Here is a 25,552-nt window from a genome sequence, read left to right on the forward strand (position 1 = left end):
AAATCAGGCTGCCATGTACAATGCCCAACAGAAAGCTGAAATGTAAAGTGAAGTTACAGTGTCTTACCTGTGTGTCACTGGAAGTACTGCTGTATTATATTACTTCTGTTGTCCACATCTTCTTCCTCTGCCTCCTCTTCCTCACTGTCCACAGGCTCCACTGCTGCCACAAGACCATCTCCAGGCTCATCCTCCTACAGAAAATGCACCTGGCGTCTCAAGGCCAGGTTGTGTAACATGCAACGATGATCTGGCACACCTTCTTAGGTGAGTAGTACAGGGATCCACCTGTCAGATGGAGGCACTGGAACCTGGCCTTCAGGAGGCCAAAGGTTCTTTCAACTATCCTCCTTGTTTGCCCATGTGCCTCATTGTAACGTTCCTCTGCCCTTGCCCTGGCATTCCTCACTGGGGTCAGTAGCCATGAGAGGTTGGGGTAACCAGAGTCACCTGCAAATACCAGTTAGACACACACTAACCCTTAGGGACAACCCCAGACCCAGACACCAACTTATACTGGGTGGGGACCTTGGGCTCACCTATTAGCCACACCCGGTGCCTCTGGAGTTAGCCCATCACATATGGGATGCTGCTATTCCTCAAGATAAAGGTGTCATGCACAGAGCCAGGAAACTTGGCATTCATATGGGAGACTTCTCCGGGAGGGGGGACAAATGCTACATGTGTACCATCAATGGCACCAATGATGTTGGGGATATGTCCCAGGGCATATAAGTCAGCTTTCACTGTGGCCAAATCCTCCACCTGGGGATATACGATGTAGCTGCGCATGTTTTTTCAGCAGGGCTGACAACACTCTGGTCAACACGTTGGAGAACACTGGCTGAGACATCTCTGATGCCATGGCCACTGTTGTTTGGAAGGAACCACTTGCCAGGAAATGGAGCACTGACAGGACCTGCAGTAGAGGGGGGATACCTGTGGGCTGGTCGGATAGCTGACATCAGGTCTGGCTCCAATTGGGCACACAGTTCTTGGACTGTGGCCTGATCAAATCTGTAGGTTAGGATAATGTGTCTGTCCTCCATAGTCGCTAGGTCCACCAGGGGTCTGTACACCGGAGGATGTCGCCATCTCATATTCATCCTCAGCGGCTGAAGCCTATGGAGGAAAACGGTGAGCAGAGGGTCATATTCACACAACAATTGAAATAATGATGCATTTTTTCCTTTACAGAACCTGTCTGTGAATCTAAGAGTTAGTTGCTGTGCCAATGTCTGCTGTGACGCAGTTAGGTGCCATGGCCTGTGCCCCCCTGAAATGGTGGCTGCCTGACCTGTGAGAAGGGACAAGTGGAAATTAGGTAATTCTGCTGGCATTGTGCGCCTTTGCGGTAGACGGTTGATGACCGCCGCGCAACTTCGCATTGGTTATGATTGGACTTATGGGTTCCAGGAGCCAATGGCAATGTACGCCGGTGGTGACGGTACGCACCGCTGTGGACCTGACTGTCATTTTCTATCTGTGCACTCACTTGCTACCTGACCTTCAACAGGAGAGGACCTACACTGCAAGTGCTGCTGTGACCTATGTCTGGAAGCGACAATGGCTCATGTGAATGGGGAATGGGCCCCTGCCTTCACTGCGGAGGAGTTTGAGAAACTGGTAGATGGGGTCCTATCCTAGTACATGTTACTCTACGGTCCTCCAGACAAACAGGTGAGTACACTGTGAGCATGATGCGTGGGCTATGAATGTATGGATTGCTGTGTGTGTAAGTCGCATGTAGGGGGGGCTGATGTGTCCTGGCCAGGGTGCTGCATGTATGGTGGTCAATGTATGTGCGTCAGGGGATGGGAGGGATCTGGTGGGCCATGAGTGTGACGGTCTGGACGGTTAACTAATTCTCTTTTCTGCTGACTTTTCCATGCGGGTCAACACCCATCAGAAAAAGGGTATTTGACGTGCCATCACCAAGGAGGTTCGGATCCTGGGGGTCTTTGACAGGCGAAGTACCCACTGCCGCAAACGGTGGGAGGACCTGCACCACTGGGCAAGGAAGATGGCGGAGGCCCAGCTGGGGCTGGCCTCCCAACGAGGAAGGGGTGCCCGTTGTACCCTACACCCCTGATGTTCTGCATCCTGGCGGTGGCAAATCCGGAGTTGGATGGGCGCCTGAAGGCATCACAGCAGCCACAAGGGGGTGAGTACAGATTCAGATTCATGACTGTGCATGCGTTAAGGTTTACCTGGGTGGGGGATGTGGGCTGTGGGTTCCCCTAGGCCAGGGCGAACATGGCACAATTGTTCCCTTGCTGGACAGGCTCTGAAGCACTCCACCCCCAATAGTGTTAGTGGGCATCTACTACTGGGCAGGGTCCTGTGGGTTTCAGGTGTGCAGCTAATGGCGTTAAGCATAGTACCCCATGGGCTGATGACTATCTTAGTAACTGGTAGTGCATGGCCTAGTGCATAGGGCTGCTCCCTGTGAGTTGTCTACGCCAACAGCAGTGTTGTTGCTGGCATTGACCAAGTGTATCTTCTGTCTCTCCCCCCCTTTTTGTTTTGTCACCCTTGTGTGCCTTAGCATCATCTGGCGGAGGAGCAGAGGCACCGGCGATGGAGGGAGCTGCATCCCACATGGGCCTGGAGGCCGAATCCACCCACAGTGAGGGCACCAGAGGGACGGAGGGCGAGGGGAGCACCACGACGAGAACAGGAGGGGAGACCACAGACAGCGACTCCTCCTCTGATGGAAGCTCCCTGGCAATGGCAGACACCTCTGTGCCCACCCCAACAACAGGTACAGCCGCCACCCCCCCTACCAGCACCGCCCCCCAGCCGCTCCTCAGCGTGTTTCCTATGCCTGTTCACCCAGGAGGGTGGGCATCTCTTTTGCCCCAGGCACCTCAGGCCCTGTCCCAGTCAGCCCTGCTGCCCTCAGTGAGGAGGCTATTGACCTCCTGAGATCCTTCACTGTTGGGCAGTCAACCATACTGAATGCCATCCAGGGTGTCGAGAGTCATTTGCAACAAACAAATGCATACCTGGAGGGCATTCACTCTGCTGTGGCGGCACAACAGAGAGCATTTCAGGCTCTGACATCAGCACTGATACAGCCATTGTGCCTGTCTCCAGCCTCCCTCCTCCAACTTCCTCTACCCAGTCCCAGTCCCCTCAACCTCAACCTATCCCAAGCACACCTTCAGACCAGCATTCACCCAAATCACCACACAAAAGTGGCTCAGGCAAACACAAGCACCACACTTCATCTCACAGTCACTCACACAAGCACCATCCCCATACAGAAACATCAACATCCACTGCCTCTACTGTGTCCCCCTCCTCCTCCTCGTCCACCTCCCTCCCAGTAGTGTCTCCACTCACACCTGCATGCACTACATCCTCATCCACTACCTCCATCACCAGCACGCCCATCACAACACACCCCTCACTGGCAGTCACCATCCCCACATCCATGCACACGTCCCCTTTATCTTCTTCCAGTGTGTCTGTGACCCCTCCTCCCAAAGTACACAAACGCAACCACCCACCCACCCAACAGCCATCCACCTCACAACAGCATCCAGCCCATGCACCTGCACCCAAACTCAGCAGACAAACACCTCCTACAACCACTCCCTCCTCCTCCACTCCCAAACCCTCTCCCTCTTCCCGCCCCAGTGTCCCTAAGACATTTTTCCTGGCCAACTTTGACCTCTTCCCTACCCCTCCCCCCCATACTTCCCTTCAATCCAGGGTGGCCAGAACCCAGCCCAGCCCCTTAGCCACCAAATCGTCATCCGCTGTGGTTCCTACAGCTATCAAAGGCTCAAAGGGGGCACCCGTCAGCCCAGCCAGTGTGCCACCAACCCCTGCCAAGGCCAAAACCATTCCGCCACCTGGCAAGGTGAAGAGGGGGACAGGATCCAGCAAGGGGAAGGAGCCAAAGCCACCCTGCAAGGCCACCTCCAAGGCCCCAGCTGCCAGACCCAAGGTCACAACACCATCTGCCAAGGTGAGGAAGGGGCAGAAAACACCAGCCAAGGCACTTCACCAGTCCGAGCCTGCATATGAAGGCCTGGTGGGTACCAGCACAACCGACAGCACCGCCACCTGCACTGCAACCAGCACCGCCGTTTGTACTGCCGCAAGCCCCGCCACCTGCACCGCTGGAAGCACCACTACTGTCAGCAGCTCCAGTGGGCAGCCGTCTGAGGCCGCAGGAAAAGGGCTGGAGCCTCCCTCCACCACTGGCAGCAGCGGCACTTGCACCACGGCCAGCGCCGCCACCTGCACCGTCGATAGCACCGCCGCCGCAAGCACCGCCACCTGCACCGCTGACAGTAGCACCACTACCAGCAGCAGCAGCCCCAGTGGGCAGCCGTCCGAGGCTACAGGAGAAGGGCTGGAGCCTCCTTCCACCACTGGCAGCACCCCCACCAGCCCGGCACTACCACCAGTTTGTAGCCGTAGCCGTCACTGGATGGAGTCTAGCCCCGCCTCCACAGACTGTCATGCAACCTGGTCCCTGCAAATCTTGTGCCTCACAAACCCAGGTGAGGGACTGTGAACTGCCACACCCCTAGTGTTGCATCACTGGGCTCAAAGCCCCCTCCAGAACCAGTGGAGATATGCATCCACTTACCCTATCCTTGGCAGGATAAAGCACACTGGGCACAAAGCCCCCTCCAGAACCAGTGGAAGAAGGCATCCACTCACCCTATCCTTGGCAGGATGTAGCACACTGGCTCCAATGCCGCCTCCAGAACCAGTGTCAATATGCATCCACTCACCCAATCCTTTGCAGGATGAAGCACACTGGGCAGAAAGTCCCCTTCAGAACCAGTGGAGATATGCATCCATTCACCCTATCCTTTGCAGGATGAAGCACACTGAGCACAAAGCCCCCTCGAGAACCTGTGGAAGAAGGCATCCACTCACCCTATCCTTGACAGGATGTAGCACACTGGGCACAAAGCCCCCTCCAGAACCAGTGGAGATATGCATCCACTCACCCAATCCTGGGCAGGATGAAGCACATTGGGCAGAAAGCCCCCTCCAGAACCAGTGGAGATATGCATCCACTCACCCTATCCTTGGCAGGATGAAGCACACTGGACAGAAAGCCCCCTCCAGAACCAGTGGAGATATGCATCCACTCACCCAGTCCTTGGCAGGATGAAGCACAATGGGCACAAAGCCCCCTCCAGAACCAGTGGAAGAAGGCATCCACTCGAGAGACTGTGGCCTTGCACTCCCCAGGACCAAGCAGTGGGCAAACCACCCACTTGAGAGACTGTGGCTTTGCACTACCCAGGACCAGGCCGGGGGCAACCCACCCACTTGAGAGACTGTACCTTTGCACACCCCAGGACCAAGCAGTGGGCAACCTACCCACTTGAGAGACTGTGGCTTTGCAATCCCAGGACATCACTGTGGGCAACCCACCCACGTGAGAGACTGTGGCTTTGCACTCCCCAGGACCAAGCAGTGGGCAAACCACCCAATTGAGAGACTGTGCCTTTGCACACCCCAGGACCAAGCAGTGGGCAACCCACCCACTTGAGAGACTGTGGCTTTGCACTCCCCAGGACGTCGCTGTGGGCAACCCACCCACTAGAGAGACTGTGGCTTTGCACTCCCCAGGTCCAAGCAGTGGGAAACCCACCCACTTGAGAGACTGTGCCTTTGCACTCCCCAGGACATAGCTGTGGGCAACCCACCCACTTGAGAGACTGTGGCCTTGCACTCCCCATGACACCGCTGTGGGCATGGAGCCCCCTCCAGGAGCAGTGGCATTTTACCATCTTCCGGCTGAGGTGAACCCCCTTCACCCTCCCCCTCAGGTGTCTGTGTGTTTTCAATCTGATGCCCCTGCAGTGTTCTCTCCGTATTGAGGCAGGAGTAAAGTGTGGGCTTGGCCTATGAGTTTTGGCCCAGTGGCCCACCGACATTTTGTGTGGACAATGTACCGCCTTATGTACATATTGTATATTTTTGCAAATACTGTTTTTAAAAATCTTACTTATATCTGACTATTTCTAAAATATCACTTTTTTGACTCTATTCCTTTTGTCCTTGCGTTCTTCCAGGGGGTTACGGGGTGTAAATGTAATGTTGATGCTAGTGTTTGTGTGTATGGTGTTGTGGGTGGGGGTGGGGGTTGGCGTGTTACGTGTGTGTGTCACTCCCCCTCCCCTGTGTACTAGGTGCAGTACTCACTGTGGTCGTCGCCGCAGCCGTTGGTACTCCTGGTAGATGAGGAGGTAGACCAGCATGGGGAGGACCTTCAGCTCGGGCTACACGGTGTAGTGGTTCTTCGTTGAGTGTCGAGAGGTGAGTGGTTTCCCTTCCAAGTACTGTTTCTGCCGTGCTTTTAATGGTGTTGGTACTGCCCCGGAAAAGCTGGCGGTTGGGCGGGTTGTGTTGGGGTGGGCGGTACATTGACTTCCGCCTGCCTGTTGGCGGTTATCGCCGCGGTGTTTGTTGCTACCACCGTGGCGGTTGGAGTGTTAAAGTGGCTGTATGTTTTGAAGGTTTCTGCCGTGGTCGTGATCCCATTTTTTTTACCGCCGGCCTGTTGGCGGTATTACCGCCGCTTTAACACAGATCACCAGGGTTGCAATGAGGGCCATAGTTTGTAAATTAAATTATTTCAAAAATATCCTATCTGGAGCAGTTTTCTTTCTTCAATTGGTGGTGGTATGGTAAATCTTCCACCACCACCCCAAAGTAATCTAAATAAGAAATTCACAATCCATTGCTCATACCATACAAACCCCCAAAAATGATATGCAATCTTATCTTTAAAAAACGCTTTGTGAATTAAAAAATGCCTTCAATCTTTCGGCTTATATTTCACATAGGAAAATTTAATAAAAACCCCAAAACAATAGTAGTTCTTATTAGCCACTTTAAAACAATTTTTTTAAGAAATGGAGGAAGGAAAATAGAGGGGAATTTTGATGACATTTTACTTCCGACAGATCCTACAATAGAGTCAAATGCATGAAGAAGCCAGTTCTGAAGTTCTGATCCTCGGTAACCTGGAAAAAACACTCACCTCTCACTCTTTTCCTAAAATAAAAGTACCCTCACTTGCAAGTAATAGTCACGAATGTGGGCTTTCTACCTGTCTGATGCTGCAATATCCCACTATCTTCAAGTGCAACCCTCCATCAACTGAAGAAATAAATGCAGTTACTGAAAATACGAATAAGAATGGCGCCCATAAAGATGAAAAAAATTACAATTTCTCCTACGGAAACCAATGAAATTCTTTGTGGAAAAAATGAGAAAAACATGTATTAAATGTAATAAGGTTTGGTTTAAAAGGCATATTCTCAAATTAACCGTTTTAAATAAATACATGTAGTACTTTTTCAAATTAGAAAATACAAATTAAAATCTTGTGATATATTTTATTCATAAAAATGTATTTAATACAATTTATTGTGTTATATCCTAAGTGTGTTTAAATAAACACCTTGAAATAAAAAAGGTTTTAAAATAAAAGGTAATAATAACTGTAGACGGGTCTCATCGACCACGTCTTACAACTCTGCAGACTGGCGCCTTTCGCGCGCCTCGTCCGGAACCCTCGCGCGTTTCCATGGGGACGCACGAACGCCACCAGAGCCGTCGACACCGGATTTCTGCGTTTCAGAATTAAAACGGAGGACGGACTTCAAGGAAGAGGAGGAGTTCCCTGGAAACAGGAATCGACCGCCGGACGAAGGGAGAACGCCGCGAGAGGAAAACGCCGAATCCGGATCAGAGGTGAAGACGGCACGCCAGAACAACGACGAATCGGGAAACCAGGATACCTACGAAAGCAATCTCCGCCACGACCCCGGAGGGTCGTGGCTTCACAAGGTACGGTCCTTGTTACGGGGACGGCGGCACTCTGTAGATAATATTAAGAACAGGGGGGGTAGTAGAAAAGAGGAGAGGATGAGGGTTGAGACAGGGGGGGTCACAGGGGACAGAATCACAACGGACGAGATGGTGGGCTGAGCACTAAAAGCAGGTTGACACAAATACCTCAGAGAACCCCCACCACTCCCTCACTATCCGGTATACTCCTATACCTGTTCACCCCTCTTTTTCCTTCCCCCCTGCACGTTCCCCTACTAAAACAGCGCCAGAGCCCCACAAAGCCACTTACCTTTTGTTTGCTCCTGTGTTCTTGTTTTTCCGGTTCCACTGGGGAAAGATACGCGTCCCAATAATCTGCAAGACACCTAAAGGAGAAGAAAAGACAGAGACATTGAGACAAGAAGAATCTACGTGGAACTGTTCCTAACAGACATTTTGGTTGTTACATTATACGAACATTCTTTTCCACTTCGTCTTCATAAAAACAAATAAAAACCCTTTCTTTTCCCCCATATATACGGCCCAGAGTCCTTTGTACCGCCAAGCCTTCCACAGTGGTGTCAGAAGTGGGATTTGGTTCCCTGGCGGTACATATAGGCAGACAAAATGGGGGAGAAACCCACGCTGGAGGATATGATCAAACAATTGGCTGAGGGCCAGTGCCACCTCCAACTGGTATGGGAGGCCCATCAAAGAGAGGCAAAAGAAGATCGTGAGGCCCTTCAAACAGCACTGAAAAGCCAAGCCACCATTATGGCTAGTAACCAGCTGGTACACAAGACTGCGCTCCAGAAACAAACTGACACCATTGCAGCCAGAAAAGTCCACCCTAACGTTACCAGCTCGATACTACAAAAGTTCCAGGAAGGAGAAGACCCTGACTCCTTCTTCACAAACTTTGAACGTGTGGCCTCTTCAGCTCAATGGCCTGAAGAACGGTGGGGACAGTACATCGCAACCCTCCTGACAGGTATCCTTCAAACAGCCTATCAGGCTGCGAATCCCGGTGGCACTACCCCTTATAAGAATATTAAGAAAAGTATTCTAGAAAGGGTAGGTCACGATACCGAGTATTATAGGATGAAGTTTAGAAAAGTGAAATGGGGACAGAGCGAGGATCCCCGTACTTTCTATTTTAGGGTTAAGGATTTGGGTCTGAAATGGCTGGGCCCGTTAGGAACAGACCGATAAGACGTCATTAAAGCAGTTATCCTGGAACAATACCTAGACTCTCTTCCCGGTAGTACCAGGAATTGGATACGGCAGCATCCCAAAATAGACACAGAACTGGCGGTCGATCTGGCCTGCGCCTATCACCGGTCTGTGGATGTTAAGACTTTAGGCCCCAGGAACCTAAGCAAACCGGCCATAGGGCCCCTCAAATATCCTCACCGACGGACTCCAGAGGAACCAGGATATCCTAGAACCGGAGAATCCAGCCCCATGCAACAATCGCAATGCTTAAGTTGCGGGGACTGGGGCCACATTGCAAGAGGATGTCCCAGGAAAAACGAAGGGGTAGAACCTATGGAAATAGGAGTCACCCGGGGTAGAGTGTTGTGTATTGGTAAAGGGAATCGTACGTTCAAACAGATCATAAAGGTAAATGGAACACCAATAGAGGCCTTGATTGACTCAGGCTGTAGTCAATCAGTGATCCGCAGAGACTTAGTAAGTCAAGTGAGCCTGACCCCGAGCCAGTGGGTTACTATATGTTGCATTCATGGGGATAAAGCAAACTACCCCCTAGAACTGGTCAGAATAGAATGTGGGGAGTATCACGATTTCCTTCCCATAGGGATCATGGACAAATTAATAGAAGATTGCGTCATCGGTACAGATTATTCTCAGTTCACTGACCTCTTAGACCAAACCAGAAAACCTGAACAATTTCCTGACTGGTGGTCCGATGCACCATTTGCCAACAGTCCCATTGAGGGGCCTTCAGTTCGGAGGAAACTAACTCGAAAAGAGAAAATACAACAGAAACAAAAGTATTCAACAGGCCGAACTGAGAATTCCCCAGAGAGGCTGGTAGCCAGTATTGACAACGTCTCTGTCTCTTTTGGAACTAGCCAGCGGGAGGACCCCACCCTCGTACATGCATGGAAGAATGCCAAAACGGAATCTACCGGGGAGGTGGGTCCCTATTTCCTAATTCACAAAAACCTGCTGTATAGAGGCACTATGACCTCAAACGGAGAAAAGAAACAACTAGTGGTACCAGAGGCCTACAGGACTCAGGTCCTATTCTTGGCCCATAACCAACCAGGGGGTGGACATTACGGCCGAGAAAAAACTGAAGAATACTTATTGAGACGCTTCTATTGGCCAGGAGTTTATGCCCACATCAGAAAATACTGCACACAGTGTCCTAGGTGTCAGTTAGTAGAACCAGGAGCCTTGAGGAAGGCCCCTTTGCAACCTCTACCTATTATAGACACTCCATTTAGACGCGTGGGAATGGATCTGGTCGGTCCTCTCTCACCATCATCTAAAGGGCACACCTATATACTCGTCTTGGTAGACTACGCTACCCGATATCCCGAGGCCATCCCTCTTACCAGTATAACCACGAAGTCAGTCGCCCAAGACATGATAACGTTTTTCTCCCGAGTAGGTTTTCCTCAAGAGATCCTAACTGATCAGGGGACTCCTTTTGTATCTGCCCTTATGAAACAGATATGTAAAACACTAGGGATCACTCAGATAAAAACCGCAGTATACCATCCTCAAACGGACGGTTTAGTGGAACGATATAACCGCACCATTAAAACGTTACTGAGAAAAACAGTAGATGACTCCGGAAAAGACTGGGACCAGAAACTGCCTCTGGTCCTCTATGCTATCCGGACTTATGAACAATCCTCCACTGGACATAGTCCTTTCGAACTGGTGTTTGGGAGACAACCCCGTAACTTACTTGACATGGCAGCCGAAATGTGGGAAGAAGAGGGTAATGAAGAAAAACCCCTACTCGAATATATCCATAAGTTAAAATCACATTTACAGAATGTTTGGGAAGATGTACGAAAGCATTTAGAGAAGGCACAAGAAAATCAAAAAGCGTATTACGATCAGGGCACCAAACTACGGGTTTTTCACCCTAACGACCAGGTTCTAATAATGCGACCCCCTTCTGAACATAAACTATTGGCTAAATGGCAAGGGCCCTACCGCGTATTAAAAGCAGTTTCTCCCATCACCTATCTTATTGAAATTAATACACACCCAAAAAGGACCCAAATCTATCATATTAATCTTCTAAAAAAATGGGAAACACCTGAAGACACTCCTAGCCTCTTTGCTACTGGGTTCCTAATAACACCAAACACTGGGTTAGGCCTGGACCTTTATCCCACCACAAGCATAGAACAGTGGGTAAGTCCCTGCGTAAACAGCTCTCTTTCCAAAATAGAAAAAACTCAGTTATCCACATTGTTACAACAATATTCCGATTTTTTTTCAGAGACTCCCGGCCGGACTTCTCTGATTCAACACCATATTAGAACACCAGAGGGCCAAACCATTCGCCTACGGCCCTACCGGATTCCCGAAGCACGGAAACATATCATTGAGGAAGAAATAGCGAAAACGTTAGCCCTAAAAGTTATTGAACCGTCCACCAGCCCTTGGTGCTCCCCGGTTGTTCTCGTTCCAAAACCGGATGGGTCTATCCGGTTTTGCATCGACTTCCGGAGGTTGAACGACATATCCCTTTTTGACACATATCCTATCCCACGAGTGGACGAGGTGCTGGAGAAAATAGGAAGTGCCCGCTATATGTCCACTCTGGACCTAACGAAAGGCTATTGGCAGATCCCACTGGCCCCTTCCGACAAGGATAAGACAGCCTTTGCAACCCAGTCTGGTCTTTATCATTTCACTGTCCTTCCCTTTGGCCTCCACGGAGCACCTGCTACATTTCAACGCTTGATGGACCGGCTCTTAAAACCGTTCCAAGCGTTCACGGCAGCATACCTGGACGATATCGTCATTTTTAGAAACTCATGGACTGAACACCTAAATCATCTTGAAAAAGTATTCCACACTTTAGCAGGGGCTGGCCTTAAGGCCAATCCAAAAAAATGCGTTTTAGGTCAAACACAAATTGCTTATCCCGGTTACCTTAATGGTAACGGGGTCCTGCGACCCCAAAAAGATAAAGTTGAGGCCATCTTACAAGTACCTGTGCCCAAAACCAAGAAAGAACTTTGTTCTTTTTTAGGGTTGGTGGGCTACTACCGCAGATTCATTCCTCAATATTCCACAATTGCAGCTCCCCTAACCGACCTCCTAAAAAAACACTACCCCACCAAACTACCCCTTTTTACTGACTCTCAGATTCAGGGGTTTAATGTGCTCAAACGATTCCTTACGACGGAGCCGGTGTTGAAGTGTCCGAATTTTTCCAAGCCCTTCCACCTCTACACCGACGCTTCCAACGTCGGTCTCGGCGCCGTTCTCTCTCAGCCCGACGATATGGGTCACGAGCATCCTATTGTATACATTAGCAGAAAGCTTCTTCCCAGAGAGTGTCACTATCCAGCTATTGAGAAGGAATGCCTAGCGATTAAGTGGGTCATAGAATGTTTGCAGTATTATCTCTTGGGCAGGCCTTTTGTCCTCTACACCGATCATGCCCTGTTAACGTGGTTGACCTCACATAAGGACACTAATTCGAGAGTCTTGCGTTGGTTTCTGTATGTCCGCCACATATCTGGATCCCAACAATGCCCTGCTGATTTTCTATCCCGGTGTCCCGACTCTACGGTCCTCTACCAGTCCCGATCATGGGATGGGGAGTGTAGACCACGTCTTAAAACTCTGCAGACTGGCGCCTTTTGCGCGCCTCGTCTGGAACCCTCGCGCGTTTCCATGTGGACGCACGAACGCCACCAGAGCCGTCGACACCGGATTTCCGCGTTTCAGAATTAAAACGGAGGACGGACTTCAAGGAAGAGGAGGAGTTCCCTGGAAACAGGAATCGACCGCCGGACGAAGGGAGAACGCCGCGAGAGGAAAACGCCGAATCCGGATCAGAGGTGAAGACGGCACGCCAGAACAACGACGAATCGGGAAACCAGGATACAGACTAAAGCAATCTCTGCCACAACCCCGGAGGGTCGTGGCTTCACAAGGTACGGTCCTTGTTACGGGGACGGCGGCACTCTGTAGATAATATTAAGAACAGGGGGGGTAGTAGAAAAGAGGAGAGGGTGGGGGTTGAGACAGGGGGGGTCACAGGGGACAGAATCACAACGGACGAGATGGTGGGCTGAGCACTAAAAGCAGGTTGACACAAATACCTCAGAGAACCCCACCACTCCCCCACTATTCGGTATACTCCTATACCTATTCACCCCTAACACACCACTCTTTTTCCTTCCCCCCTGCACGTTCCCCTACTAAAACAGCGCCAGAGCCCCACAAAAGCCACTTACCTTTTGTTTGCTCCTGTGTTCTTGTTTTTCCGGTTCCACTGGGGAAAGATACGCGTCCCAATAATCCGCAAGACACCTAAAGGAGAAGAAAAGACAGAGACATTAAGACAAGAAGAATCTACGTGGAACTGTTCCTAACAGACATTTTGGTTGTTACATTATGCGAACATTCTTTTCCACTTCGTCTTCATAAAGACAAATAAAAACCCTATCTTTTTCCCCATATATACGGCCCAGAGTCCTTTGTACCGCCAAGCCTTCCACAATAACTGAATTAACTACAGTTTAAAAACTAAAGCTGTTTTATTAATGAAAACTTTGAACCCTGAAATTGAATTACCCTAGAACACAAACAAACAACCTCACCCCAAAACAAATTACCAAACAATAAAACATTCCCCACCCAGGATTCCTATGTCCCTTAGATCCCTTGCCTAAAAGTTAGCATACAAAATGTATATGAAAGAACAATAAATATCTATGCCTCCCCAAAAATACCCACCCTAGAACCCTAAAAAAAAACAATTACCCCAGAACAAGAATTAAATCCCTTACCTCAAATTTAATTACCCATAAACCAAGCACTCCCACCCTGGGCCCCTATGAGCCTTGCATCCTGCTCTGTTCTGAAAAGTTAGCATGCATAATTAAAAAATGAAAAATGAACATTTAAATCCACGCACTCCCAAAAACATAATCACCCTCACCTGAACCGTACAAGCCCTCATTCTGCTTGTACCCTGCTCCTAAAGGTTTTTAAAGGTGGTTGGGAACTAATTATCTACAATATGGCTGTGTCGAAGACCTGTTGCCAAAGAAATTTCCTCTTGAAAGTACATCTGGGAGTGCAAATGTATTTTTGATATCAGAAATTAACTACCAAACATTTCTCCATTTATACATTTATATAGCGGTCCGTCACCATCTTTTCACACCCGTTTGGGTGGAAGCGGTGGGAGTTACAGAACACCATGTTTGTTTTATATATATAGATAGATAGATAGATAGATAGATAGATAGATAGATAGATAGATAGATAGATAGATAGATAGATAGATAGATAGATACAAAATACTTAAAACACTTACGGTCTTATATGAGTATGGCGGTCCATGAACCGGCATACGGGCAGTGGTGGTCGGACCGCCACAACCTTGGTGGTCCGACCTCCACATCACAATGCTGGTGGTCAGACCGGCAGCACACCGTTACCACAGCCAGGATCAGATATCCCGACAGGTTGGCGGCGGTGAAAGTCGTGGTCAGCCACAGTGGTGCTGAGTTCAGCACCACTATGCTGATCATGACTTGCCTTCTGCCTGCCTTTCCATGGTGGGGACCCCGTTGTGTAAAGGCTGGCGGAAAGGCAGGGACGGGGCCACAGTGGCAACTGTCAGCAACCTCAGAATGCGCATTGTCTACCGTGGCAAACAGCGTGCATTCCGAGGGTGCTGGGGGCTCCTTCTATGCGTTGGCATAGGCCTCAGCTCTCCCTACTGCATCATCATAATATGGCAGTGGGGAGGTCGCTGGCTTGGCGCCCACCTCCCCATCATCATATTGGGTTGTAATGAGACCCTTAATACTTAACTGTAAAACCTTTACCAGGCATATACCTTTCCCATTCATGCTTTTTTTTAAATAAAAAAAATAATACTGACCGTTTAAACCTTTACCACACATATGACGTTACCATACGTGCCTTTAGAATGAATTTTGTTGTAAAGGCATGCGTGGTAAAGGTATATTCTTGGTAAAGACATGAGTGGTAAAGGCATGTGTGGTAAAGTCATATGCGTGGTAATGGCTCTGTGGTAATAGTAATGACCATGATGTAATGGCTGTTTGCCGGTATCAGCAGTATTAATATCTGGCAGTAGTTCATTACAGTTCAGATTGAGGCCCTCATTATGAGTTTGGCGGTCTTTTCAGAAGGCTGCCGTGGTGGTGGCCGCCACAATACCGGTAGTGATGTTGGTATGCCGACAACCGTATTACGAGTCACATACTGAAGACTGCCCAAAAAAATAGCCACGTATCTGACACCGCCATGCCGACCGAGTGCGGCAGAAAGGCGGTCCCACCAACATCCCACCCTCCATATTACGACTCACAAATTAGCACAGCGGTCATTGCACGGCGGAAACCATTGGCAGTGCAAACCACTTCGCTCAAAATATCACCTCCACCAGAATCCAACGCATTGGACAGTATGACTACCCCACACCTGAGACACATACCCACACTACATCCACACCCACACCCACACCCATTACTATAAAACACACCCCCAAACAACCCACAATCCTTTGCAACTACAACCACAGACAGACAGAAAGGAGCCCGCAAAACCATCACTTACCACTGATACACCATAGGCACATGTACACTTCACATGCAGTACATACATCACAATTGCACACAAACACCACAGTACACCAAACTAAGCACCCCTCACACCCCATCAAATCCCAAACACCTCACCCTTGCACACAACACCCCCCCAAAACACATCACTACCACCATGTCCCCTCAAGCACCCACGATTCACAGACGAAGAGTTGAGGGTCATGGTCGATAAAATCATCCAGGGTAGAGCCACAACTGTTGGGAGCACATGTCCAGCAAACATCCATAGCCAGGAAAATGGCGTTATGGCGGAGGATAGTTGACAGGGTCAACTCAGTGGACACCCATCCACGCACAAGGGAGGACATCAGGAAGAAGTGGAACGACCTACGGGGAAAGGTGCGTTCCATGGCTTCACAACACCAGATTGCTGTCAACAAGACTGGCAGGAAAACCCACACCTCTTCCCCCAGAGTTCACATCGTGGGAGGAGAAGGTCTTGGACATCATGCATCCAGAGGGCCTAACTGGAATAACCGAAGGATTGGATTCTGGTAAGTCAACAACACTTCCCTGGCACCAACGACTCCTGTACAGCATGGGTCCCCACCACCCTATCACTCCCCAATTCACCCCATCTCATACTTCTGCCCCTCCACCCGCAATCACCTGATGCCCCTTCCCTGCATGCCACACCACCCGACTCCCACTATCCCCACACAGTGCCTCCATAGTGAAAGGATTGCACTCACAAAGGCAAGCACCACAACTCCCACAATGCATTACTATGTACATGCACATACACATAAAAAGATGCACATGAAAGGATGCCATTCCCACCTCACAGTGGAACACCTGCACTTAAAACCATCACACATGCTACACATACTGGATGTTTTGACTGCGTAGTACTACATGGCAATGACAGCAATGCTATCCACTACCCTCAATCGAACATGGAAACAATGGGGGTCATTCCAACCCTGGTGGTCAGTGTTAAAGCGGCGGCAAAACCGCCAACAGGCTGGCGGTAAAAAAAATGCAATTCCGACCCTGGCGGAAACCGCCAACAGAGACCGCCACTTTAACACACCGCCCGCCACGGTGAGACAAACAAACAGTGCGGCGGTCACCGCCAACAGACAGGCAGGAGACAATGTACCGCCCACCCTATCACAACCCACCAATCTGCCACCTTTTCCGGGGCGGTAGCCCCGCCGATAAAAACACGGCGGAAACAGCCATTTCAAACGGAAAACGCTCACCTCCATACACCCCACAAGGAATCTGGACAGCATGGAACCCGAACTCCACATCCTCCCAGCTATTGTCTTCCTGCTCCTCTACAGGAGCACGAACGCCGGCGCAGAAGACAACGGTGAGTACTGCACAGGGGAGGGGGGAGGAAAAAAATTACGGGGACACACATATGCGACACACCCACCCTCACCCTCACCCACTACAACACACACATCAATGCATAGCAACACATCACAGTTACCCCCCCAAACCCCACGAAAGAATGCAAAGACAAAAGGAAATGATTATAAATTTAGAATTATATTGTAAGACTGAGTATAAAATATATCACACATCTATAACTTTATATACATAAATTGTCCAGTCCGATATGTGTATCAGCCATTGTTCGTGGGCCACTGGGCCAAAACACATGGGCAAAGCCCACACAGGATACCTGCCTCCAACGGAGAGAACCCTGCAGGGGCATCAGATAGGAAAACTACAGGCACCTCAGGGGGAAGGGAAGGGGGGGCACCTCAGCCAGATGAGTCCACGACGCCAGATCCACGAGGGGCCTCCATGGCCACTGTGCCATCCTGGGGAGTGCAAAGCCACAGTCTCTCAAGTCTATACAGTAGGTGGGTTGCCCACTGTGCCATCCTGGGGAGTGCAAAGCCACAGTCTCTCAGGTCTCTACAGTGGGTGGGTTGCCCACTGTGCCATCCTGGGGAGTGCAAAGCCACAGTCTCTCAAGTCTCTACAGTGGGTGGGTTGCCCACTGTGCCATCCTGGGGAGTGCAAAGCCACAGTCTCTCAAGTCTCTACAGTGGGTGGGTTGCCCACTGTGCCATCCTGGGGAGTGCAAAGCCACAGTCTCTCAACTCAATATCAGTCTCCACTGGTACTGGAGGGGGACTAGTGCCCAGAGTGCTTCGTGCAGCCCTGCCCGACACAGATGCGGGCCTGCCCCTTCCGCCAATGGGCCAGCGGTTCTTGAGATGAAGGGCCCAGTTCAGCGGTTCTTGAGACGGCGGTGCCCTGACAGCGGTGCTTGAGACGGCGGTGCCCTGTTCAGCGGTGCTTGAGACGGCGGTGCCCTGTTCAGCGGTTCTTGAGATGAAGGGCCCAGTTCAGCGGTTCTTGAGAAGAAGGGCCCAGCGCAGCGGTTCTTGAGACGGTGGTGCCCAGCGGAGCGGTGCTTGAGATGAAGGGCCCAGCGGAGCAGTGCTTGAGATGAAGGGCCCAGCGGAGCAGTGCTTGAGACGGCGGTGCCCAGCGGAGCGGTGCTTGGGATGAAGGGCCCAGCGGAGCAGTGCTTGAGATGAAGGGCCCAGCGGAGCAGTGCTTGAGATGAAGGGCCCAGGGGAGCAGTGCTTGAGATGAAGGGCCCAGTTCAGCGGTGCTTGAGACGGCGGTGCCCAGCGGAGCGGTTCTTGAGACGGCGGTGCCCAGCGGAGCGGTGCTTGAGATGAAGGGTCCTGTTCAGCGGTTCTTGAGACGGCGGTGCCCTGTTCAGCGGTGCTTGAGACGGCGGTGCCCTGTTCAGCGGTGCTTGAGACGGTGGTGCCCAGTTCAGCGGTGCTTGAGATGAAGGGCCCTGTTCAGCGGTGCTTGAGATGAAGGGCCCAGTTCAGCGGTGCTTGAGACGGCGGTGCCCTGTTCAGCGGTGCATGAGACGGCGGTGCCCAGCGGAGCGGTTCTTGAGACGGCGGTGCCCAGCGGAGCGGTGCTTGAGATGAAGGGCCCTGTTCAGCGGTGCTTGAGAAGAAGGGCCCAGTTCAGCGGTGCTTGAGATGAAGGGCCAAGCGAAGCGGTTCTTGAGACGGCGGTGCCCAGCGGAGCGGTGCTTGAGATGAAGGGCCCTGTTCAGCGGTGCTTGAGATGAAGGGCCCAGTTCAGCGGTGCTTGAGACAGTGGTGCCCTGTTCAGCGGTGCATGAGACGGCGGTTCCCTGTTCAGCGGTTCTTGAGACGGCGGTGCCCAGCGGAGCGGTTCTTGAGATGAAGGGCCCTGTTCAGCAGTGCTTGAGATGAAGGGCCCAGTTCAGCGGTGCTTGAGATGAAGGGCCCAGCGGAGCGGTTTTTGAGATGGCGGTGCCCAGCGGAGCGGTTCTTGAGACGGCGGTGCCCAGCGGAGCGGTGCTTGAGATGAAGGGCCCTGTTTAACGGCGTTTGAGATGAAGGGCCCAGTTCAGCGGTGCTTGAGACGGTGGTGCCCTGTTCAGCTGTGCATGAGACGGCGGTGCCCTGTTCAGCGGTTCTTGAGACGGCGGTGCCCAGCGGAGCGGTGCTTGAGATGAAGGGCCCTGTTCAGCGGTGCTTGAGATGAAGGGCCCAGTTCAGCGGTGCTTGAGATGAAGGGCCCAGCGCAGCGGTTCTTGATACGGCGGTGCCCAGCGGAGCAGTGCTTGAGATGAAGGGCCCAGTGGAGCAGTGCTTGAGATGAAGGGCCCAGCGGAGCAGTGCTTGAGATGAAGGCCCAGCGGAGCGGTGCTTGAGATGAAGGGCCCTGTTCAGCGGTTCTTGAGATGAAGGGCCCAGTTCAGCGGTGCTTGAGACGGCAGTGCCCTGTTCAGCGGTGCTTGAGATGAAGGGCCCTGTTCAGCGGTGCTTGAGATGAAGGGCCCAGTTAAGCGGTGCTTGAGATGAAGGGCCCAGCGCAGCGGTTCTTGAGACGGCGGTGCCCAACGGAGCAGTGCTTGAGATGAAGGGCCCAGCGGAGCAGTGCTTGAGATGAAGGGCCCAGCGGAGCAGTGCTTGAGATGAAGGGCCCAGCGGAGCGGTGCTTGAGATAAAGGGCCCTGTTCAGCGGTTCTTGAGATGAAGGGCCCAGTTCAGCGGTGCTTGAGACGGCGGTGCCCTGTTCAGCGGTGCTTGAGACGGCGGTGCCCTGTTCAGCGGTGCTTGAGATGAAGGGCCCTGTTCAGCGGTGCTTGAGATGAAGGGCCCTGTTCAGCTGTGCTTGAGATGTAGGGCCCAGTTCAGCGGTGCTTGAGACGGCGGTGCCCAGCGGAGCGGTTCTTGAGATGAAGGGCCCTGTTCAGCGGTGCTTGAGATAAAGGTCCCAGTTCAGCGGTGCTTGAGATGAAGGGCCCAGCGCAGCGGTTCTTGAGACGGCGGTGTCCTGTTCAGCGGTGCTTGAGACGGCGGTGCCCAGTTCAGCGGTGCTTGAGATGAAGGGCCCTGTTCAGCGGTGCTTGAGACTGCGGTGCCCTGTTCAGCGGTGCTTGAGACGGCGGTGCCCTGTTCAGCGGTGCTTGAGATGAGTGTCCAGGTCAGCGGATCCGGCCATGGCATGGATGTCACTCGCCACCTGACATGTGGCTGGCGGGGCCTTCCTGCCCATCTGTCTGGTGGCTTGCGGGGCCCTCCTGGGCTGCAGTACCGGGCCTGTGGGTGTCCTCCTGCCCACCTGGGACGTGGCTTGCGGGGCCCTCCTGGGCTGCAGTACCGGGCCTGTGGGTGTCCTCCTGCACACCTGGGATGGGGCTGGTGGGGCCCTCCTGGCCAGCTGGCCTGCGGCCGGACTTGTCGGGCGTGCTGCCCTTCCCACCCTTCCCTGTTCGCTTGTGGCCCTTTCCCACCTTTGGCGGTGTGCCAGGTGGCACCCGACTTCCTGCCGGAACCATGGTAGGGATTTTGGTCCCTGGTGTCTTTGGCCTCTCGCGCCGGGCACTGGCAATCTTCGGATGCTTTTCCGGGGGTGGGCTGGCCGTGCCTTGGCTCCTCGCTGAACTGGCTGCCCTTGAGGGTGGGGGACTCCACAGTCCATGGCAAACAGTCTTTACAGGTCCCGGTTTTGTGGTGGCTGAGGTGCTGGTTGGAGTCTTATGAGATGGACGGGGTGGGGGAGTTGTTGGAAAGAGGTCAAGTTTGGAAAAGAAAAGCAATTTCGAAAGAGAGGGACGGGTAGGTGTGGCGCCTTGAGACCCGCACGGGTGAGTAGCGCGCTTTATAAATGTTAATGATTTGATTAGTGGGTATGGGAGTGGAGGAAGAGGATGTGGTTGTAGGAGTGTGAAGTCTGGTGTCTTTGGGTGCAGGTGCTTGGGCTGGAGGCTGTCGTGAGGTGGATGGCTGTTGGGTGGGTGGCTGCCTGCGTTTGTGTAGTTTGGAAGAGGGGGTGACAGACACACTGGGAGAGGACACAGGGGACGTGTAAATGGTAGTGGGGGTGGTGACTGCACGTGTGCGGAGTGTTCTGGTGGGTGTGCTGGTGATGGACGTAGTGGCTGAAGATGTTGTGCATGCAAGTGTGAGTGGAGATGTCACAGGGAGGGAGGAGGGAGACAAGGAGGAGGGGGACACAGTGGAGGCAGTGGGTGTTGGTATGTCGGCATGTGGATGTTGCTTGTGTGAATGCTTGTGTGATGTGTGGTGCTTATGTCTGGATGAGCTTCCCTTGGGTGTTGAGGTGTGTGCAGGCTGGTCTGATGGTGTGTCTGGGATAGGCAGAGGTACAGGGGATTGGGTCTGGGTGGAGGAAGTTGGAGGGGGGAGGCTAGAGACAGGGACAATGGCTGCCGTCAGTGCTGAGGCCAGAGCGTTGAACGATCGCTGATGGGCAGCCTGACCAGAATGAATGCCCTCCAGGTATGCATTACTCTGGTGCACCTCCCTTTCTACACCCTGGATGGCATTCAAAAGGGTAGACTGACCAACAATGATGGTCCTCAGGAGGTCAATGACCTCCTCACTGAGGGCAGCAGGGGTGACAGGGGCAGGGCCTGAGGTGCCTGGGGCGAAGGAGATGCCCACCTTCCTGGGTGAGCGGGCATGGGGCAAACGCTGAGGGGCTGCTGGGAGGGCGGTGCTGGTGCGCTGGGTGGTGGCTGCACCTGTTGTTGCGGGGGGCACGGATGTTGCCGCCACCACAAGGGAGCTCCCTTCAGAGGACGAGTCGCTGTCACTGACATCAGCATGAGTCCCCGCTGTGGAGCTCCCCTCGCCCTCCGTCCCACTGGTGTATTCGGACTCTGTTGCATGGCCCTCCAGGGCCATGTGGGATGCAGCTCCCTCGTGCTCCGATGCCACTTCTCCTCCGCCTGATGATGCTAATGCACACATGAACAGGAAGACCACAAAAAATGGTGGGGGGGAGAAAGAAAGACATGTTGAGTGCATGCATTGGCGACACCGTTGGCGGAGAGGACAGACACAGAAGCCCCCTGCACTACGCTGCGCACTTGGGGTCCACTACGCAATCTGTGGGACATGGCCTACGAGCCTATGGATGACAACTGCACACATAGATGACACAGGGCCATGGATACCTGTACTTGGCACCCTACAGAGGTGGGGGGCGGGGGCACAGGGCCATGCCTTACGGAGGGGCCTAGCCTACAGAAATCACCCTGGCCTAGGGATACCCACAGCCCTCCTCCCCCACCCAGACACCTCCACTGCGTGCAATGACAGCAGAATGTGTTTGTACTCACCCCCTTGTGTCTGCTGTGATGTCTTCACGCGCCCATCCAAATCGGGGTAGGCCACCGCCAGGATCCGGGACATCAGGGGGATCAAAGTAGGACTGGCACCACTCCTACGTTGGGAGGCCATCCCCAGCTGAGCCTCCGCCGTCTTCCTGCTCCAGCATCGGATGTCCTCCCACCTCTTCCGGCAGTAGGTGCGCCGTCTGTTGTGGACCCCCAGGGGTCCGGACGTCCTTGGCGATGGCACGCCAAATAGCGACTTTCTGGTGGGCGCTGACCTATGTGACATGTACAGGCAGAGAAAAATAGTCATCACCTTCTGCATGCTCGATGTGAGTGGCCCCCCATCCCCACCCTTGCCATGTGGCACATGCTCTCATCTGTTGTTTGATGCATGCCTCAATCGCTCCCCTCCCCACCATCTTTCATCCACCCCACTCAACCCAGGCATTGCCCACTAAGCATGGTCCCTGTGTACTTACCTGTTGGTCTGAAGGACTGTAGAGTAGCGCATACTGGGGGAGGATCCCATCCACAAGTTTCTCCAACTCCTCCGCAGTGAAGGCAAGGGCCCTTTCCCCAGTCGCATGAGCCATTGTCTCTTCCAGGTCACAGCAGCACTTGCAGTGTAGGTCCTCTCCTGTGGAAGATCAGGTATCGAGTGATTAAGCAGATAGAAAATGGCGGTCACGTCCGCGGCGGTGCGTACCGCGGCGGTGCATACCGCGACCGCCGGCGCACATCATCATTGGCTCCTGAAACCCATAGGGTTCAATGTTAACCAATGCGGCTTTGCGCCGCGATCTTCGACTGCCTACCGCCACAGTGTGCCACGCCAGCGCATTGACCTCACATCCCACTGTCGCACTTCACAGGTCAGGCAGCCGCCATTTCAAGGGCCCACATGGCTTAATTTCTACTGCGTCACACATACCTAGGCCTTGCATCAACACTCATACAAACCTTTCAATGCATTGGGAATCGTGTTATGTGCAAGCTGTGGTTACGTACCTGTGGGTTGATTGACTCTGTTCTTGCTGTTGTCCTTCATAGGCACCGTCCGCTGGGACATGCGAGGAGATGGAGGAATCTTCCCGTGTACAGACCGCTGGTGGACCTGTCGACAATGGAGGAACGACATGTCATACTGACATACAGGCTTGACCGAGCCACTATACAGGAACTGTGTGCCCAGCTGAAGCCAGACCTGATGTCACCCATCCGCCAACCCACAGGGATCCCCCCTCTAGTTCAGGTGCTGTCAGTACTCCATTTCTTAGCAAGTGGGTCTTTTCAAACAACAGTGGCCATATCATCAGGGATGTCCCAGCCCATGTTTTCCAAGGTGTTGTCCAGAGTGTTGTCTGCCCTGCTCAAACACATGCGGAGCTCCATCATTTTCCCTGAGGTGGGGGATTTGGTTACAGTGAAGGGTGATTTCTATGCCCTTGGACATATTCCCAACATCATTGGTGCCATTGATGGGACACATGTTGCTTTGGTCCCCCCCAGCAGGAGTGAACAGGTGTACAGGAACCGGAAGAGTTATCATTCGATGAATGTACAGATGGTGTGTTTGGCTGACCAGTACATCTCCCATGTTAATGCCAAGTTCCCTGGGTCAGTGCATGACACCTACATCCTGCGGAATAGCAGCATCCCATATGTGATGGGTCAACTCCAGAGGCACCGGGTGTGGCTATTAGGGGACTCTGGTTACCCCAACCTGTCATGGCTACTGACCCCAGTGAGGAATCCCAGGACAAGGGCAGAGGAACGGTACAATGAGGCCCATGGGCGGACTAGGAAGGTGATCGAGCAAACCTTTGGCCTCCTGAAGGCCAGGTTCAGGTGCCTCCATGTGACAGGTGGATCCCTAATGTACTCACCAAAGAAGGTGTGCCAGATCATCGTGGCCTGCTGTATGCTTCACAACCTGGCTTTGCGACGCCAGGTGCCTTTTCTGCAGGAGGATGGTCCAGATGGTGGTGTTGTAGCAGCTGTGGAGCCTGTGGAGAGTGAAGAGGAGGAAGCCGAAGAGGACGACATAGAGAATAGGAACACAGTAATACAGCAGTATTTTCAATGACACACAAGTAAGAGTACACACCGGCATATTACATTTACTTAAAGACTCCTACCTCTCTACTGTCTGACTTTTTCCCCAGTGTATGGTAACTGTGTTGTGACTTTCCCTTCCGTTTTCAGAGATGTGGGCCCCACTGCGTGACATCTGCTTTGTTTCCCCATGGACTACAGCTGTGTGACAGCGGTTTGTTATCATCACAATGTGAATGAACATTTTGGCACGGTCATGTCTAATACATTTGTTCTAAATCACAGACAGACTCCAGATTGTTTTGTGCAATAAGTGTGTTTATTCAAGTGCTCTAAATTGGATGGGTGGTTGCAAATCGGTGAGGGGTGATGGTGGAGGATTGTCCATGGCAGAGTCCAGACTATCAGTATCACAGGTGCATTGTCCAAATGCCTGTGGAAAGTGGAGCAGGGGCAGTTTAAGGTTGGACAGGGTGACAATGTGGGACAGTGGGATGACAATCAGGGCGGTATCCTTTGCTGGCGGGGGTCTTGACATCTTACTCTGTCTTCTTCCTGGATCTCAGGGCCCGCTTGTGGGGTGGTTCTCCTTCTGCAGGGGGTGGGGTTCTGGTGGCCTGTTGGTCTTGTGTCGGGGCCTCCTGTCCACTAGGGCCGGCGGAGGTGGTAGGCAGTTCTTGGTCCATGCTAGTGTCAGGGGCCCTTTGAGGTGCCACAGTGTCCCGCAATGTGGTGACTACCTGATTCAGGGCCACTACGATGGTACCCATGGCGGAACTGATGTTTCTTAGTTCCTCCCTGAACCCCATATACTGTTGCTCCTGCAGAAGCTGGATCTCCTGAAACCTGGCCAGGACCGTCGCCATTGTCTCCTGGGAGTGGTGGTATGCTCCCATGATGGAGGGGAGGGCCTCGTGGAGAGTGGGTTCCCTGGGCCTGTCCCCCCCCTGTCGCACTGCAGCCCTCCCAGTTCCCCTGTTTCCATGGGCCTCTGTCCCCTGGACCGTGTGCCCACTACCACTGCCCCCAGGTCCCTGTTGTTGTTGGGGTGTTGGGTTATCCTGGGTTCCCTGTAGTGGTGGACACACCGCTGCTTGACGTGTCATGGGGACAGAGGTATGGGCCCGCTGGGTGGGTGCTGTGCTGGTGTTCCCAGAGGGGGGGAAGGTCTGCTGTGGACTGTGGC

The sequence above is a fragment of the Pleurodeles waltl genome, chromosome 4_1 (genome assembly GCF_031143425.1).
Source record: "Pleurodeles waltl isolate 20211129_DDA chromosome 4_1, aPleWal1.hap1.20221129, whole genome shotgun sequence".
Classification (NCBI taxonomy): Eukaryota; Metazoa; Chordata; class Amphibia; order Caudata; family Salamandridae; genus Pleurodeles; species Pleurodeles waltl.